General features: G+C 51.1%; 1 protein-coding gene across 9 annotated transcripts in view; it reads right to left on the minus strand.

The window, feature by feature from the left end:
• Nucleotides 1-15,364, minus strand: part of exd (PBX homeobox extradenticle) — a 305,873-nt gene that overhangs the window by 274,721 nt on the left and 15,788 nt on the right. The gene's annotated exons all lie outside the window — the stretch shown is intronic.

A 15,364-nucleotide genomic window follows, 5' to 3' on the forward strand; every position in this document is an offset into this window, starting at 1 on the left:
AAAAATAGCCTAGTGGTCTCGCTGAGCGGCCCATAAAGGAGATCTGTTCGCGCAGCCACGGGGTCGACTCCCAGTCATGGATATCGATTCAATTTCTTTTTCCCTTATTCATGGTGTGACCTCTAACTCAGCTGAAGGTCAACACTGGGCACCCGGCGATCGAAGCACGAGGTCCCGTAGTGAAGCTTTCGCTTCGAAAGTGGTCGAGCCGTGACTCGAACCGCTGCCCCCTGGGCCATGAGCCGGAGGTGCTACACCTCGACCACCGGGGAACGCTCGCTGGGCTTGGTTAAATAAATGAAGGCCTCGTCTGTCATGCGGCAAATAAATAATAAAATAACAGTGTCCGCGTCTGCGAAGTGATACGCGAAAGAGTTTTAGATAGTAACCGCAATCGGGGAGTAATTAACGCATATAATACGTCACTGTTCCATCTCATGAGGTTTGGTTTGGTTTGGTTTATGGGGTTTAACGTCCCAAAGTGACTCAGGCTATGAGAGACGCCGTAGTGGAGGGCTCCGGAAATTTCGACCACCTGGGGTTCTTTAACGTGCAGTGACATCGCACAGCACACGGGCCTCTAGAATTTCTCCCCCAAAGAAATAAAAACTTGTTGGTTGTGTATGTAGACACTGATTCTGCATTTTCGGAAGCACCGTAGCATGAGTAATAGAGCTCCCACTAAACCGGGGATTGTTTGAACGGCGCTGAACAACTCAAGATGCATAAATATATTCAACTGTAAGGTGGCACATCGAGAAAGAGTAAGGAATTGGACAATTTCAAAAAGCTGGAAACTGCTTCCGTGTGCTAGAAAGGACAGTAGAGATACTGACAGGGTTTTTGCGGATATTAGAGGAAAGATACCACGGAGACATCGTGCTAGAGTAACCTACTGCCAACCTGCATACGAGGAGTTTCATGGTCAAGGGTACAGGAAGCACGGAACTGTTGCTAAAACCGCACTGTTTAACGAGAAAATGAAGTGTTGAAAAATAAAATGAAAACAACTACTGATTTACTTATGGCCCCCTCCTTACAATGTATGCGCAAAGGTAATCGCTAGAAAAAAAAATCGGAGAAAGCTTGCACTTGGAACCCCCGGAACAACAGGCGGGTTTTCGGAAAGGATGCTCGACAACAGATCACATTCGCAATTCATCACTGAGGTGGCAGAGCAACGCTCAAAACATAAGCGGTCCCTTACACAGTATTAAGGGAGTAATTATTCATTAGCGTCCACCCAAGAGCACCCGTACGGCTAGAAAGGAAAGCTGTACAGCTCTCCCTTAGACGTTTGCCTAGTACTACGTCAACAGAGAGTCGTAAAAACAAGACAGCATAAATAACAAGTGAATTGGTCGGGAATCATTCGCCATAATCGCCGTTTTTCAGGCTGCAACTGGAAAAAAGGCCGCCGTTATCAAGTGCCGATGGCAAAAACGGACCACTCGGCCTCCCAGTGCTGGGGTAAGGGCGTACCGCTTTTAGGTACTTGAGCTGCCCCCTTCTTTCGCCGTTCAAGGCCACAGGAAAACCGCCCGTGACGTCATCAGCAATTTCTTCCGAATTTATGGGGAACCCATAGGCCACAAATCCACGCTGCTTCTTGGGCGAATAAAGGTGAACCTAGAGTATGCGGTGCCTTACCGCCGTATGCTGATGAGTCATTAGAAGGGAAGGGAATTATCGCCCTCAAAGCACGTAAGCAGTCGTAAGTGCGCTCCGTGATTTCTTTTGCGCGATTTCTTTTCCGCCGCCAAGGGGCGCGCCTGGCTTCGCGCCTTCAAGCGCTCGTTCGCGAGAGCCAGGGTACCGAGGGTTCAGGTAACTTTAAAAACGTGAAAAAAAAAAATTTGCTGGCTGCTCAAGGAGTACAGACACCAAGTTCAACGCCGTGTCTGTGCACTCGCCTCGTCCTCGTCTTTCCACACCACAAGACACCTGTACTTATCCACCGCCTCTAGCGCGTCCTCTGGTATCCTATGCTCGCCGCCCTCATTATTAAAAACCCCCACTGACGATTTTTCGCTACTAAACTTCAGGCCTTACCTATCTGCCGCTGTCCCGCAGATGTCCATCAACCTCTGCAAATCTCCCTTCTTGTCACTCATTAGCACTATACCATCTGTGTGCTGGTAATGACTGTACAATCCATTCCCCTTGCTTGAAAAAGCAAAAAAAGGCTGGAGCCAAGTCTGCTGCCCTCAAGTTTGGTCTCTAACCCTGGTAGCCGCAACATGAACAAAAAAGGTGACACTGGACACCCTTGCCTAAGCTCCCACTGCATTTCCATATGCTCAGATACATTTTCCCCCCTATTTTTACTTTTATAGATATCTTTTAAAGGTTAGTTACTCCATCTTCCACGTCCAATGTGCCCAGTATGTCACACAGATCCTCTTGAATCGCACTGCCGTATATAGGTTCCCATGATATCCAGAAATGCTAGCCATAGGGCCTGTGTTCCTTTTCAGTGATACACTGCGTCGATGAGAACAGGGTAATTCTCAGGCCTCCTTTGTTTCGTTTCCGGAACCCACTTTGTATCTCCCCAAGCACCCCTCGTTCTCCACCTACGCCTGCAGTCTGTCCTTTATAATCTGCATCACCACCCTGTAAATCCACTGATGTCACTCTTACAGGACGGTAGTTGCGTTTTTAAGTGAGCTTTGTCCCACTTTGCCTTACATACCATGTTCATCCTGCTTGGTCTCCATGCATAAGGGGCTTTCCCATCCATCATCATTTTGCTCACTACCTGTACTATTGTTTGCACAGATGTTGGACCCAATATCTTTATTAACATAAATGGAATACCATCCGGTCCCGTCGACGTGCTACTAGGAACCTTCTTCTCTGCCCTTTCCCGCACTCTTTATCCAAGCGAAATCACTCCAGTGCCCGGCCTATCCTCCTCCGATGAAGTACGCGCAATATTTTTTTTTTTAATTTTTATGTTCCACTACCTCATTCCCTTCTAGCCAAATTCCTTGAGCTGTAACTATTCCTCTAGACTAATCTTACTACTCATGCAGTTCAGATGATTCCAAAATTTCTTAGCTGCTTTCTTGAAACCATTTTGCCCGTTTTTTTTTTCTTTCAGATTTTCTCATTAATCAAATAGGATGCTTCCCTTCTACAGTTTACGAAGGTATCCTATTTTCTGTCTACTTCAGCTTCACGTTGCCCCCTTTGCTCGCAATATCTGTGTCCCCTGGAGGCCTCCCGACGTTTCTCTATGGCCTACCTCATCATCCCACCAGCTCTTACTTAGGTTTGCGCTTTTTTCCCTTTTGGCTCAAATAACAGTTATATTTAAGTAAGTCCATTCTGTTTTAGTGTACTCAAAAATTACTTCCTCAGCCTGTTTGGCTGCTATTTCCAGAAGCTCTTCCGAGTAAAAGACCCCATCTGGTTGTTCATCTTACCTGGTTCCTGCATTGGTTTCTCTTCTGAAACTCAGCTGATACGTTTGCAATCACCACCTAGACTTTTCAAGCCATGTTCATCTATGTTCATTACCCCTAGCCTATGTGACACACATCCTATGTGGCACAAGTCCATAGTCTATCGCCGAGTGCGCGTTCCCTGCCGCCCATATTATGAGCCCTTCACACTGCCTTTCACATAAATACAGCAGCATGCTACCTGCCAAATCTGTGTACCCATCCAGGTCTCCTATGTGTGCCTAGATGTCACCTAATATAATTATCTAGCCCTCTCCCCCTAGCTCAGTAATTCTGCATGTGATACATACTGTTTTTTTCTGTTTTCCTCTTTGGCATTAGCCCCTGTCCACAAGTATACAAAGCCAAGGAGTGTTCGCTCTCCTGCCACTTTTCCTCTTAGCCATAAACGTCCGACCCTTTGCCAGTTCATACTTTTATGAATGAATGCCCCAATTCCACCATTTTTTTTGGTCTCTGTTCAATTGCAATAATCCCACGCGTAGTCACAATTACAGGGTGGTTGCTCCATGTACCTAGGATGCGTCTCCACAAACCTACATCCATTAATTGCTCCTGCCTTAGCTGCTCTTCTATTTCCTCCCATTTCAGTCTACTCCTGCCACCTTGCATGTTAATACACCCTATGTCTGAATTAATGTGGCACTGCTACGGCTCCTGTGTTTCATTTATCCTGGTCCTTCCCTCGGCTGGTCTTTGTCTGCACAGGCACCCTCAGGGCTCTGAGTGCCCCCAAAAATGCCGTTGCGCGCTGCGGGATTCGCGACTCTGCTGTTCTCGCTGTCAATGCTTGGAACTACTGCACAAGCAGTACTTGGATCCCATACGCCTGCATGCTTTGCCACCTGCAGTGGACTTCTTTCCTACAAACGACAGCTTCGGCGACCGGTGATGAACTAAGGCCGAGTTCGAAGACACCTCCGCCCAGTTTTCGTTCTCGCACCGCGTGCATTCATTAATGAGGAATTCCCAACTCGTGAGGCCATTATTACAAACGCCATGGCCGCTGCTTAGATGTGGCCTCAGAGACGGCGGACGATCGTCATCTTCCATTTTCCCCTTTGCCGAAAATCAAAACGCGGGAGCATACGCAGACTGCGGCGCCGCTTCCTAGCCCGCCCGCCCCAAGCCCAAGCGCGCGTATCCGCTCGGACTGCCACCAGCTGGCGCTAGTTGCACGTGGCGGCCCCGGGAAGCTCCGCATGCACAGGTGCGCAGCTGGGCAGAGAAACACGCTGGACACGTGACCCCGAGGCGGCACCGTACCCCGCTCAATTACGGCCAATCGCAGAACACAATTTGGGCAAAAACTTATTACGGCGCAGCGTCTGCCACAGAAAGAAAAAAAAAGAACGGCACGATGGCGTTCCAGTCTGTTTTCGTACTTTTCTGTCCGTACGCATGACGTGCCGCCTATCTCCAACGCGGAAAAAAATTACCGAAGCAATATGCCCCACAGCGCGCCTCGCTAATGGACATGTCACAACGCTCGCGTCAACTCTTGACTGGACGCTTCACGTGCGCAAGTAAAGAGCAAAACTGCTGTAGGCCCCGCCGGCGGCCAAGTGAATACACAGCTGGCGAAACGAAGCAGATCACTCGCTGTGCGTGCCTCTCTGGAATCCAGGACCGCCAGCGTGGCAGCAGAAGCGAGCGCCTATCTCGCACGTGGTCGGAAGGCCCGCTGGACTTACCATCACTGACAGTCGCATCGCAAGAGGCAATGGCTTACCTGCAAAAAATAACGACCATACCATAAGCAAGTGCCCAGCCCAACCGGCTGAAGACGGCAGAGCAGCAGTACGCCACATGCCAGACGCAACTGGCCTTCAAACCAACTGGTGGAGCCGGACGTCGAAACACGCCGCTTTACTGCTCAGCCGCGTCCCAAGCCTCTTCTACAAGAAGCGATTACAAAAAATTGTTATCACATCTAAGCTTAGCGGCCGAGAGTGGCAGGCCCACTCCGACGTTTCACAGGGGACTGGGCGTCTCGCGTGCATACTTCTCCCGCCAGCGGTATTCGGTTCGATCGCGTTCCCGGCACACTTCGTGGAGTCCAGGGCCCGCTCGCACGAAGCAACTATAGTCTACTTCCCAGTGCAGTCTTTTGCGGAGTCTAAACCCTTTGAGGAAAGGAAAGCCGCATGACTGGGTCAGTGGACACCTCAATCGCGCTTTGAGGTATACGTGACGGTAGTGTCTACCCAACGCTGTCCACGACTGCAGTTGTACCCCCCAAATTGCTTCTACTAAATGGCTTGTACAAAACTATTACAGCTTTCGCCGTTAAAGGCACACCGAGACTTCGCCCTTCCGTTAAAAAAAAAACATGTCGAAGTGGCAAGGCTAACGAGCCAACAAACAAGCACTCTTTCACGGAAATCAAGTTCGGGAGTCATTTGAATCACTTCGTGGCCGCGCCACGAAAGCCCCCTGTCCAAATCTATTCGAATCAAACCTGAGAAAATCACGATGTTAAAGTAAGATACCTAATTTTGCTATGTTTTCTTCTTTGCATTATTCGTGGATCACCACGTGGCATGACGTTTGGGTTTCAACAGCTCCGTGACGTTAAAATTACGTATAGCTCACGTGAGGGATGAAAAAAAAAAACTGCAATAAGTCCCTGTTCTTCGTTCACTGTTATTCCGGCTCTTGAGGCAGGCTGGCTTTAGCGCTGTGGTGAACTAAAACGACGAAACAGCAATTATAGCGCAGTTTTTTCATGGATAGAGTGACCTACACACACCCTTGACGTCACAGTCATAGCCGCCGGCTGTCGAAACCGAAACAGCATGAGAGAGAAACTTGATTCTTAATTATTCAGCGGTCGCAGGCGGACACGACGTGGAAATCCATGCACACTAACGCCTTAAGCATCATCACAAAGAAAACCAAAAAATTAGGTGTCCATAAGGTAAGTTGTTGGGAGACTTGGTAACGGTATTCCACGATTACACTGCGATGAACGGCACAGAGAAGAAAGGAACACGCGGGGCAACAACACAGCGCTGTGTCGTGTCTATATTCGTGTAAGTTAACAGAACGAGTTGAAAATGTGGAATGCTGCTCCTCAGGGAACACATGAGCAGAATAACCGAGAAAAAAAAAGAAAGTAGCGGTGTAATAGATGCAACGCCTAGACTACGCCACTGCAGCAGTGCATACATGCTGGCCCGTGTTCTGCTGCCATAAACAAACGTCGTTCCAACTCGAGCGCCGATTTATCCGAAAAACTTTCCCGCCGCCAGTACGCACGCGCTGATTGGTTCCGAAGCGGCACGTGTGCGCCCACCTTACCGGCACGTGGCGCCATCTTGTGTGGACGGCTGGGTATCGGGCGGCGCTTGTGCGCACGCACTGGAAGCTCCTCCGGACTGCCGCTGCCTTGTGTTTCCACAATCCCCTTTGTGATGCTCCGAGTATCTTCCCCACCCAATTTGAAACCCCACGTTGACACAGCTCAAATTGACGACGTTGTGATCTAACACTTACAAGAAACAAGAATTTTTGAACCTCGCGTGAACAACGCCTACATTTCATCTCATAAGTTTCTTAAAGCACTATGGAACGTAGAGACCTGAGCAAACCCGGAGACAGCATTAAACGTGCTCTTCCGCGCCTCATCGTCTGCGTACACAGATGTTGGAAAACATATTGCACTGTATTGTATTGTATTCTGTTGGGTTTCATGGCGCATAAGCAACTCAGACCATCATGCGCCAAACACATGGCATAATTCCTTTCAAAAATTGGGTGTCCTCGGTGACAGTCTATCTCCGGACAAGGCCTCCGAGGAGCCCAACAAATCAAATAAAGACCTCAGCCTTCTTCTCAGGCCTGAGAAAATGGATGAGGTGCATCACGAAACGTGTCAAAGCACAGGGTAGGAATTGATTCAGTTTATAGCTTTTGTGACATTATAGTTTAAGATGTAATATCACAAAACTATCATCATCATCATCAGCCTGACTACACCCACTGCAGGGCAAAGGCCTCTCCCATGTCTCTCCAATTAACCCTGTCCTTTGTCAGTTGCCGCCACTGTATCCCCGCAAACTTCTTAATCTCATCCGCTCACCTAACTTTTAACGTTGCCAGGTTCAGTTTCCAATGGCGGCCTGTCCGGAGCCAGAGATTCTTAGCACCCTCCGCTGCGTCACAGATCTGACCGCCGCCTTGGTCCGTTGCTCCGCAGCCGCTGGGGACTGAGGGCCGAGGGTTAATTGGTTTGTTCATAGAAGGTTGTGGCCAAGTACTACACCAGGGTGGCCAAATCCTGTTCTGGTGAGGAAGTGCGTTGTCGGTTCTGGTCACCGAAATCAGGCCGCACTCCAAGCCTGGTATCACAAAACTATAAACTCAATCAATTCGAAACCATACAAATTGACACTGTCAACATACCATAAGCGTATGCACGCTTACGCACGCTAAACGCGGGACTTCCCGCCATTTTTCACTTTTGTGTTATGCCTTATGTTTTAACTTTTTTTTTGTTGTATTGCACTTCTCGCTAATATGTATCGCGTTTATTAATGATTGTATCCCCCCCCCCTATGTAATACCCTCTTCTGGAGGGCCTTTAGGGGTAACGTGAATAAATAAATAAATTTGTCACATTCACACATTTACTTCAGCGTATGCTAACACAGACGCACCGATAAGCTCAGCCTACTGACGCCAACTGGTTTTAGAACGCGAACCATTCTTGTCAATAAACTGATGCTCTTTTTTAGGCCTAGAAGCAGCAGAACCATGACTAAAAAAAAATTATCACTCATGAGTTGTTTTTAATACCCGAGATGAGACGAAGCGAAAGTCCGGTGCTCCATTTATGGCCAGTGAATGTACTGAAAACGACAGCAACGAAAAACCCAGTCCAAAGCGAGCGATCCTGTTCCGACGAGCACCGCCATTTTGAAAATAATGCTTTAGCATACGCAAGAGCCATGCACGCTAAACTCGGCAAATAGCGTGCGTAACGTGAGCGTACGTACGGCTCGATGTGAAATGGCGTTTGGCACCTGTATACTAAGAAACACGCTTGTTTTTGGCGTAAGCTATCCATATGCCCATTTTATGCTGGCACTTCATTCGTCAGCGTCAGAACGTCGCCTCTGCACCCATCGCAGCTTTGGTAGCGCTGCAAGGAATTACTGAGATGGAGTACAGTGCATTTACGCAGGTCTTCGAGGACGGACAAGACTTGTGGAAAAATAGGTGAGCATGCAGCTAAGCCTCACCATTCCCTCAGAGAGCGCCGTATCATCGAACTGAAACGAGATGTTTTATCCAGACGGCGAGACACACAAGCCGGGCGTGTACTAGTGTCAACACTACACGGCACACACATGCCACAACCTCTGAGCGCGGTAAAGCAAACCAAACAAATAAAATCAAGCATGTACTGAGTAAAAGAAGCGGAGTCGAGCACTCTTTACTCCTTAGGTCCCGTAAGAATGAAATTTGCAGACCTAGGTTTACCGGCTTAGCTCATGAATCACGAGATCACGAGAGGTTATGGCTGCATGCTTTAGCCATAGAGCCGTGAATTCCTCCACTCTCGTCAGAACTTCCTCCTTCCTTTAGGGGGGAGGGGGTGGGGGTATTACACTCGCTGCAACCTTATCACCGTGGCAGGCGACAATTCAATTATTTCACTGAGTAATTACGACCTTGGGGCAGATGCTGAAGATTCCACAGTACAATGCAGGGTCAAAGCAAGGCTGGAACAGCTCTCGCTGTTAAAAGTTGGCCCTACATTCGGAAAAGCAGCAGGGAAGGTACACACGCGGCGATTCGCTGGGAAGGGAGAGGGAGTCCCGGGGGTTCCAAGTTGGCACCGCAGATGGCGCCACTCGCCGAGGTGGCGACGCGCCATCTGTCCTCCCCGCGGACAAGGGGCGCCCTTCTTGGCTGTCACCCGGAGGCACCAAGAGCGGGGGAACGCCAAGCGCGCGTCAGGTGCGACGGCCCATAAATCTCCCCGGCCAAGATAGCAGCAGCAGCAGCGCGACTGCTCCGCAGACGCTCGTAAGCGCACGCACGCCGCGATAAAGAGCAGGACACGCCGCGAGAACGGATGGCGCAAACGCCATCGGCGACGAAAGGATCGCGCACCACCACCAGCCCCCTGCGGAGTGCTCGGGGATAAAGTAAACAAAATGGGGCCTCAATAATTATGGGCACACTAGGAAGTGGGACGCAGCAGCGAAGGCGGGGAAGCGACACAACAACCCAAATCGGTGCTTGTTTTCCTCCTCCTCCTTCCTCGGTCAACCGGACGCCGCGCAGACAGGGGGACCCCGGTGCGGTCAGCGAACTCCAGGGCGCCCTTGCGACCGGACAACCCGGCGCGATCCGAGCGACGACGCCGCCGCCAGGGGCAGGGGCGAGCAATCGGCGAACGCGGGCCGCACCCGAGTAGCCCCTCGGGAGGCGAATTACCCGGGGACATAACGAGACGGGGCACACCTGCCGCTCCTCTGCGGCCATTCCACGGCCAGCGCCCAAGATTGGCCGCTGGCATCCCATGTCATCCTCCTCCCCCCTCACTGCTGCACATGCTGCTGCTGGTCACCAACGAACGTTAACAATACGCGGAATGGACAAATTTAATCGCACTTCCAGCTCCACCATGCCCGCATGTGATGCCTTTGCCAAAGATACAAGGCTGGCTTCTGGACGCTTTGCATTTTCCTCGCCCCTGTAATTACCAGGATATCAAACAGAGAGAGGGGGGGGGGGGCTCCAAGCAGCCTCCTGCACTATCTAAAAGAAAACCCCTTGGCACCAAGACGCCAAAAATTGCATCGGAGGTTGACTTTATTCCCTGCAATGTGTTTAGCAAACATGGACATACGAATAGTAAGCATCTATGTTTACAACTAGAGGAACGCACATTGTGCGAGTACTTGTTTGCACCCTGCAACACCAACGTCGGAAGAGATCAGGTGGAGCGCCACCGTACATTAGTGCGCATTAATTACGGAACGAAATGGGCACTGAAACCTCCCTGCAGCCTCAGTCAGCATTAAGAGCCCTTTCGATTGGCTTTTTGTTGTTTCCATCAACTCGTTCCCTTTGGCGAAGGGTTTTCACCACCGGAACAAATCTACCCGTCGTCTCACGGCATATCATCATGAAGTAAGCGCAGAAATTTAAGTAGTGCCTCTGCCTCGAACCCTACTAAAGAAAGTCAGCTCACCCTGTCACCTTCAGATGGATGTATAAGTAAAAATCTGGAAGGCACACTACGTCTTAGAGAAGCAGTGGCTCAACTATTACGGTGGCGATATATGTCAGTCTTGACCTGCGCGCAGTCCAGTGCACTGCTCACTTTCATTTGGCTTCACGTTTGGTGGGCTGCACCTGCTGCCAAATGGCACAGCGTTTCATCTCCCGATCAGAATGCCTGCAAGTAAGCGGATGAAATCTGAGAGTTGTCTACCCACTTGCCTGCAAGAAGACGCCCCATAAAACCCACAACTGAGACCCATCAGAAGCTCGTTAGGAGAAAGACTGAAAAGACGTTGACCATAAATGTGGAACAACCAGAAGACCAATTCCCAAGCGATAGTGGACGCGGCGAAAATAGCCGAAAAAACAAAACAAAACGCCGCAACGCAGGGTCCCCCAGGGCGGCGGCCAGAGTCGCCTGTAGTACATACGAGCATTCTTACTCTGCAACCGAGGCCACAGCACAACACCCTGGAAATGGAAACACGAGGCGAAGTACATGTCGGATGAAATGGGCGTTGTTCCAACGAACGATCTAAAGATCGATTAAAGATCTAACGACCGAAACGATTAAAGATCGTTAGAAAACGCGTCGACAACTGCGAGATTAGCACGCCAACTATCAAACGCACTTTTTTTTTTATCAAGCAGAGGCGACGCGTGCATCGGCACCTAGTGACATCAGATTAGTACAAAATGGCAAAAAAAATGTCATAAACTTAGTCTGCCCGTGCTCTCGTCCGAAGAGAGTGACGCTGAATTATTCTTCTACAAACCAAGCACCGCCAACTAGCCCCGCAACGTGCTTTATTAACGTTCTCGGCAGAAGGCAAAATTAGCTACGGGCAGCAAAGGACCGCACGGCACACAGCAAGGAAAAGAGAAATCCGTTCACTCCGCTGATTATACAGCGGGGACGACGCAATCTCCCGTGTGACGCTACAACCGACGAGCGCGGCACAGAGCAACGCCACATACGGTGTCGGTCATGAGCGCGTATTCGGCAGCGGGGCGCACCCTCCCGGCAGTTATCATTACAGCCTCGTTTCGGCACAAGAGGCGAGCCTGAAGAAGGCGCAGCCACCGCGACTCCTCGAGAGCGTGGCTCGTTTTTACGCCTCCTCCCTTGCCGGTAGTGCGAACTATCTCGGCAAACAAGGGCCGCTCCAAAAAGGCCCCAGCAAGGATGGCTCGTCCGGGGCTCGGCTGGTAAGGAAAGACGGACCGGGGGCCGACCCCCCCGACGCAAGTGTTGGGTTACGCGCTCCCCTTGACCTTGGCGGGTGTCTCGGAAAGGAAACCCGAAGCGACGGAGACGAGGAGGGGAAGCGGCGCGGGTGTTTCTCGTCCAACACCGCCCATGTGCAGCGGCGACGGAAACACTGGACGCCGTGCCCCCCTCCGCGTAAAAACAAAAAAAAATAAAAAAATAATGGCTTCCCGACAGGCAACGCGTCCTGCCGTTCAAAAAATCCAAACAGCTCACAAACATATCAGTCTGCTTATGTTTTGTGGATGCGTTTTGTATTTTCTGCTCAGGTCTCAAGAGAGCAGAACGCAGCAGCGCCACAGAAGGCGATAAACAAAACCCAAACCAAGTCGAGTAATTCCTCAATTTTAACGAGCGAATAAAATAATTTTGCAACTGCACCGCCTTAATTCCTCGCGCAGCGCGAGGAGTGCCGTGAAAGCTGCTCCCGGGTCCCAGATGCCGGAAAGGCCGCAACCAGGGAACACACGCTCGCTTGAGGAACTCCACTGCAGCGAAGAAAACAAAAGGGGGGAAAACCCCTTGGGCGCATTGTCCTGTCAGCCAAAGAAGGGATTTCACGACCGCCACATCGATCACTGCCGCCCCGCCAGCGGCCAAATAAGACGCAACCGCCGCGCGCCCGGAAACGCCGCCGCGGGCAGGGGACGCCGCACACCTCGCGGCACCCAGCGAGGCTCAAGAGGATCAGCGAAGATGGAACATGCTTTTGGAGCGCTTAATACGCATCAGCAGCACCACCGGTGCCGCCCTCTGGGCGCCACAGAGCGACGCGGGTCATTTACGCGATGGTAGCTCACCAACACGACCAGGTCACATTACGGGCCGCTCATTTGGGAGGCGCGCACCCAGGGCTGTTTACAAACAAGAGCGAAATTTCAAGCAAACGCTGCTCTCTCCACCTGGGCGGCGCGTGGACGGAGCGGCGGCCTTTGTGGCCATTATCGGAGACAAGTTGTCAGTCTTCCTCCCCGCTGGGGATTAGCCGCATTCCTCCCCCGTTCCGGAGAAACCTGTTCGACGCCCTTCCTCGGAAAGACTGCCCGCTGCGAGACGGCCAAGGCTCCCCCCCGCGGAGGGACACACCGCGCCGGGACCAGTTGGCGGCGGCAAGGCGAGGCGCGCCAGCGGGAGTCCCATACGAGACAGCAATCTACCGGGGCCGCCGACTGCAGGGAGAATGTCCGGCATCTGCCCGGAGGAGACCATCCAAGCACGCGGCCCTCTGGGGAGCTCGGAAAGACCGCTTCGTGCATGCGGGGGGACGGCCGTGACGAAACTGTCCGCGGGGCAAAATAGAGAACCACTCCGGATCAAGTTTGCCTACTTCCACAGTGCATGTACTCGCGCGATATTGATGCTACGCATGCAAGACTTGCTCACCGACCTTACCTGCTTCCGTGTCTCCGCCTTACCGAGATACCCCGGCCTCATTACTACCACTAATTCAAAGCACATTCCGAGAAGTAACGCGCGGGCGGTGGACAACCGCCGGTTACAGGCAGCCTGAATAACATGCCGCTTGCAACCTGGTTGCAAGCGGCACGTCACGACGCCGTCATGTACTTAGGTGTCCTGCCAACTAGAGCACTGCACGGGCCTACTCGAAAGACGCGGCCCGGGCAAATAAACGGGCCGCACTCTCGGGTTTTGCAGGCAATGCAGCGACTATTCTGACGATAAAAATAAGAAGCCCAGTGATTTTGCCGAGCAGTAATTGGGCCTCGAGCGCTGCAGTTTCAGCCGTACATGTGGCGCCATCTGGGAGGGGCCGCGGAATTAAAACGGTTGTCCGAATCCGACGCCGCCCGTATCGCCAACGTTGCGCTCCTCCGATCTCGCTGTGGCACTCAGCGAGAACAAACGGAAAACGCCTTGTAAAGCACACGCGTCTGTTTACTGTTGTGTTTATGCCCACCTCCAACCTAATTCGTGTACAGCGCTTTTCATTTGGTCTCCGCATTTATCATGTTTGTTTACCGGGGCTGCGCGGTCAAAGCACGACGGATGTTTGAATCGAGCTGCTGGGAATAAAAAAAAAAAAACAGCGTCAGCGCTACGCAGGCATGTCTGACTCGACGCCTCAGGGCACGTCTTCACACAAGGCCCGTGTTGTCGAGCGACCGCGTGGTCTGCCCGGACAGCGGAAACGCCTCCTTATGACACTTTCCAGCTGCTCTCAGCGCGCACTTCTGCTGGGCAGTCTTGTCGCAGACGTACGCCACTGGGAACAGAGCCCATTAATTGCAGCAGTGCGTGCTTGCTTGCTAGGCGTTCCCCGCAAGAAGCGAGAGAAAAACGCCCTTTAAAACAAGCAAGTAGAATTATTGTCGCCCTTTTGGTTGTCATAGCACCTGCAAAAATATCGCCGGGAAGCAGCCAGATATGAATTGTGCTATATCGCTTACCCTGGAAATTGTACAGCGCTGCGGCCAGAGAAGTATGCATGAAGGTTCAATATTGATTTATGGTGTTTTAACGTCCCAAATCAACCCAGGCTATGAGTGACGCCGTAGTGGAGGGCTCCGGATAATTTCGACCACCTGGGGTTCTTTAACGTGCACCGACATCCCACAGTGCACGGGCATCCAGAATTTCGCCTCCATCGATATTCGGCCGCCGCGGCCGGGATCGAACCCGCGTCTTTCGGGTCAGCAGCGGAGTGCCCCAACCACTGAGCCACCGCGGCGGATGCATGCAGGTTAAATAGGCCATGCGTTTTGTGCACAAGGTTTGGTTACTCCTTCTACAGCGTGCGCTTAAGTCTACGTCAAGCTCCCGTGAGCTGCTTCGCTCCGTACCGGATCCTATGACAACAAATGCTTTATCGCGCATATGCAGTATACGTGCCCAACAATTCTGGGCAAAAGCATTTTTAGAAGGGGAAAGAGTTTATGATCGCAATTTTTTCCTATATTGCAAGATTTCACTACAACAACCAATATATCCGCAGACCTGCCATTTTCTTTTTTTACATACTAACGTTTTTGCTATCGTCAAAACCCAGCCCGTTTGGTTTTCTATGGCAGTGTTAAATGCTCGATGCGAGCAATGGAAACACTGTAAAAGAAAGACTTCGCTACACATCGGAAGAATGGACCATTCCTTTCAAAATTTCTACAACAATAACTTACAATTTTCCAATATTCAAAATTCCTGCCACGAGAATGTTGGACATGGTAGCGGTTCATCGTAAAAACAATACAAAAATGTCCGCGGCACTGACATATCTTTTTTCGAGCCCCCGAAAATAAAAGGGAGAGGATAGCGGGGAGGACAGCTTGAACGGTGCTCACTCTTTACAAAAAAAAAGTAAACAAATTTCCGCCGAACGCGCGTGAGTGTCCAGGCCCTGTCCGAGATACAACTGCGCGAACCACGT

This window comes from Amblyomma mixtum, chromosome 3 (assembly GCF_055824585.1).
Source record: "Amblyomma mixtum isolate Tamu chromosome 3, ASM5582458v1, whole genome shotgun sequence".
NCBI lineage: Eukaryota > Metazoa > Arthropoda > Arachnida > Ixodida > Ixodidae > Amblyomma > Amblyomma mixtum.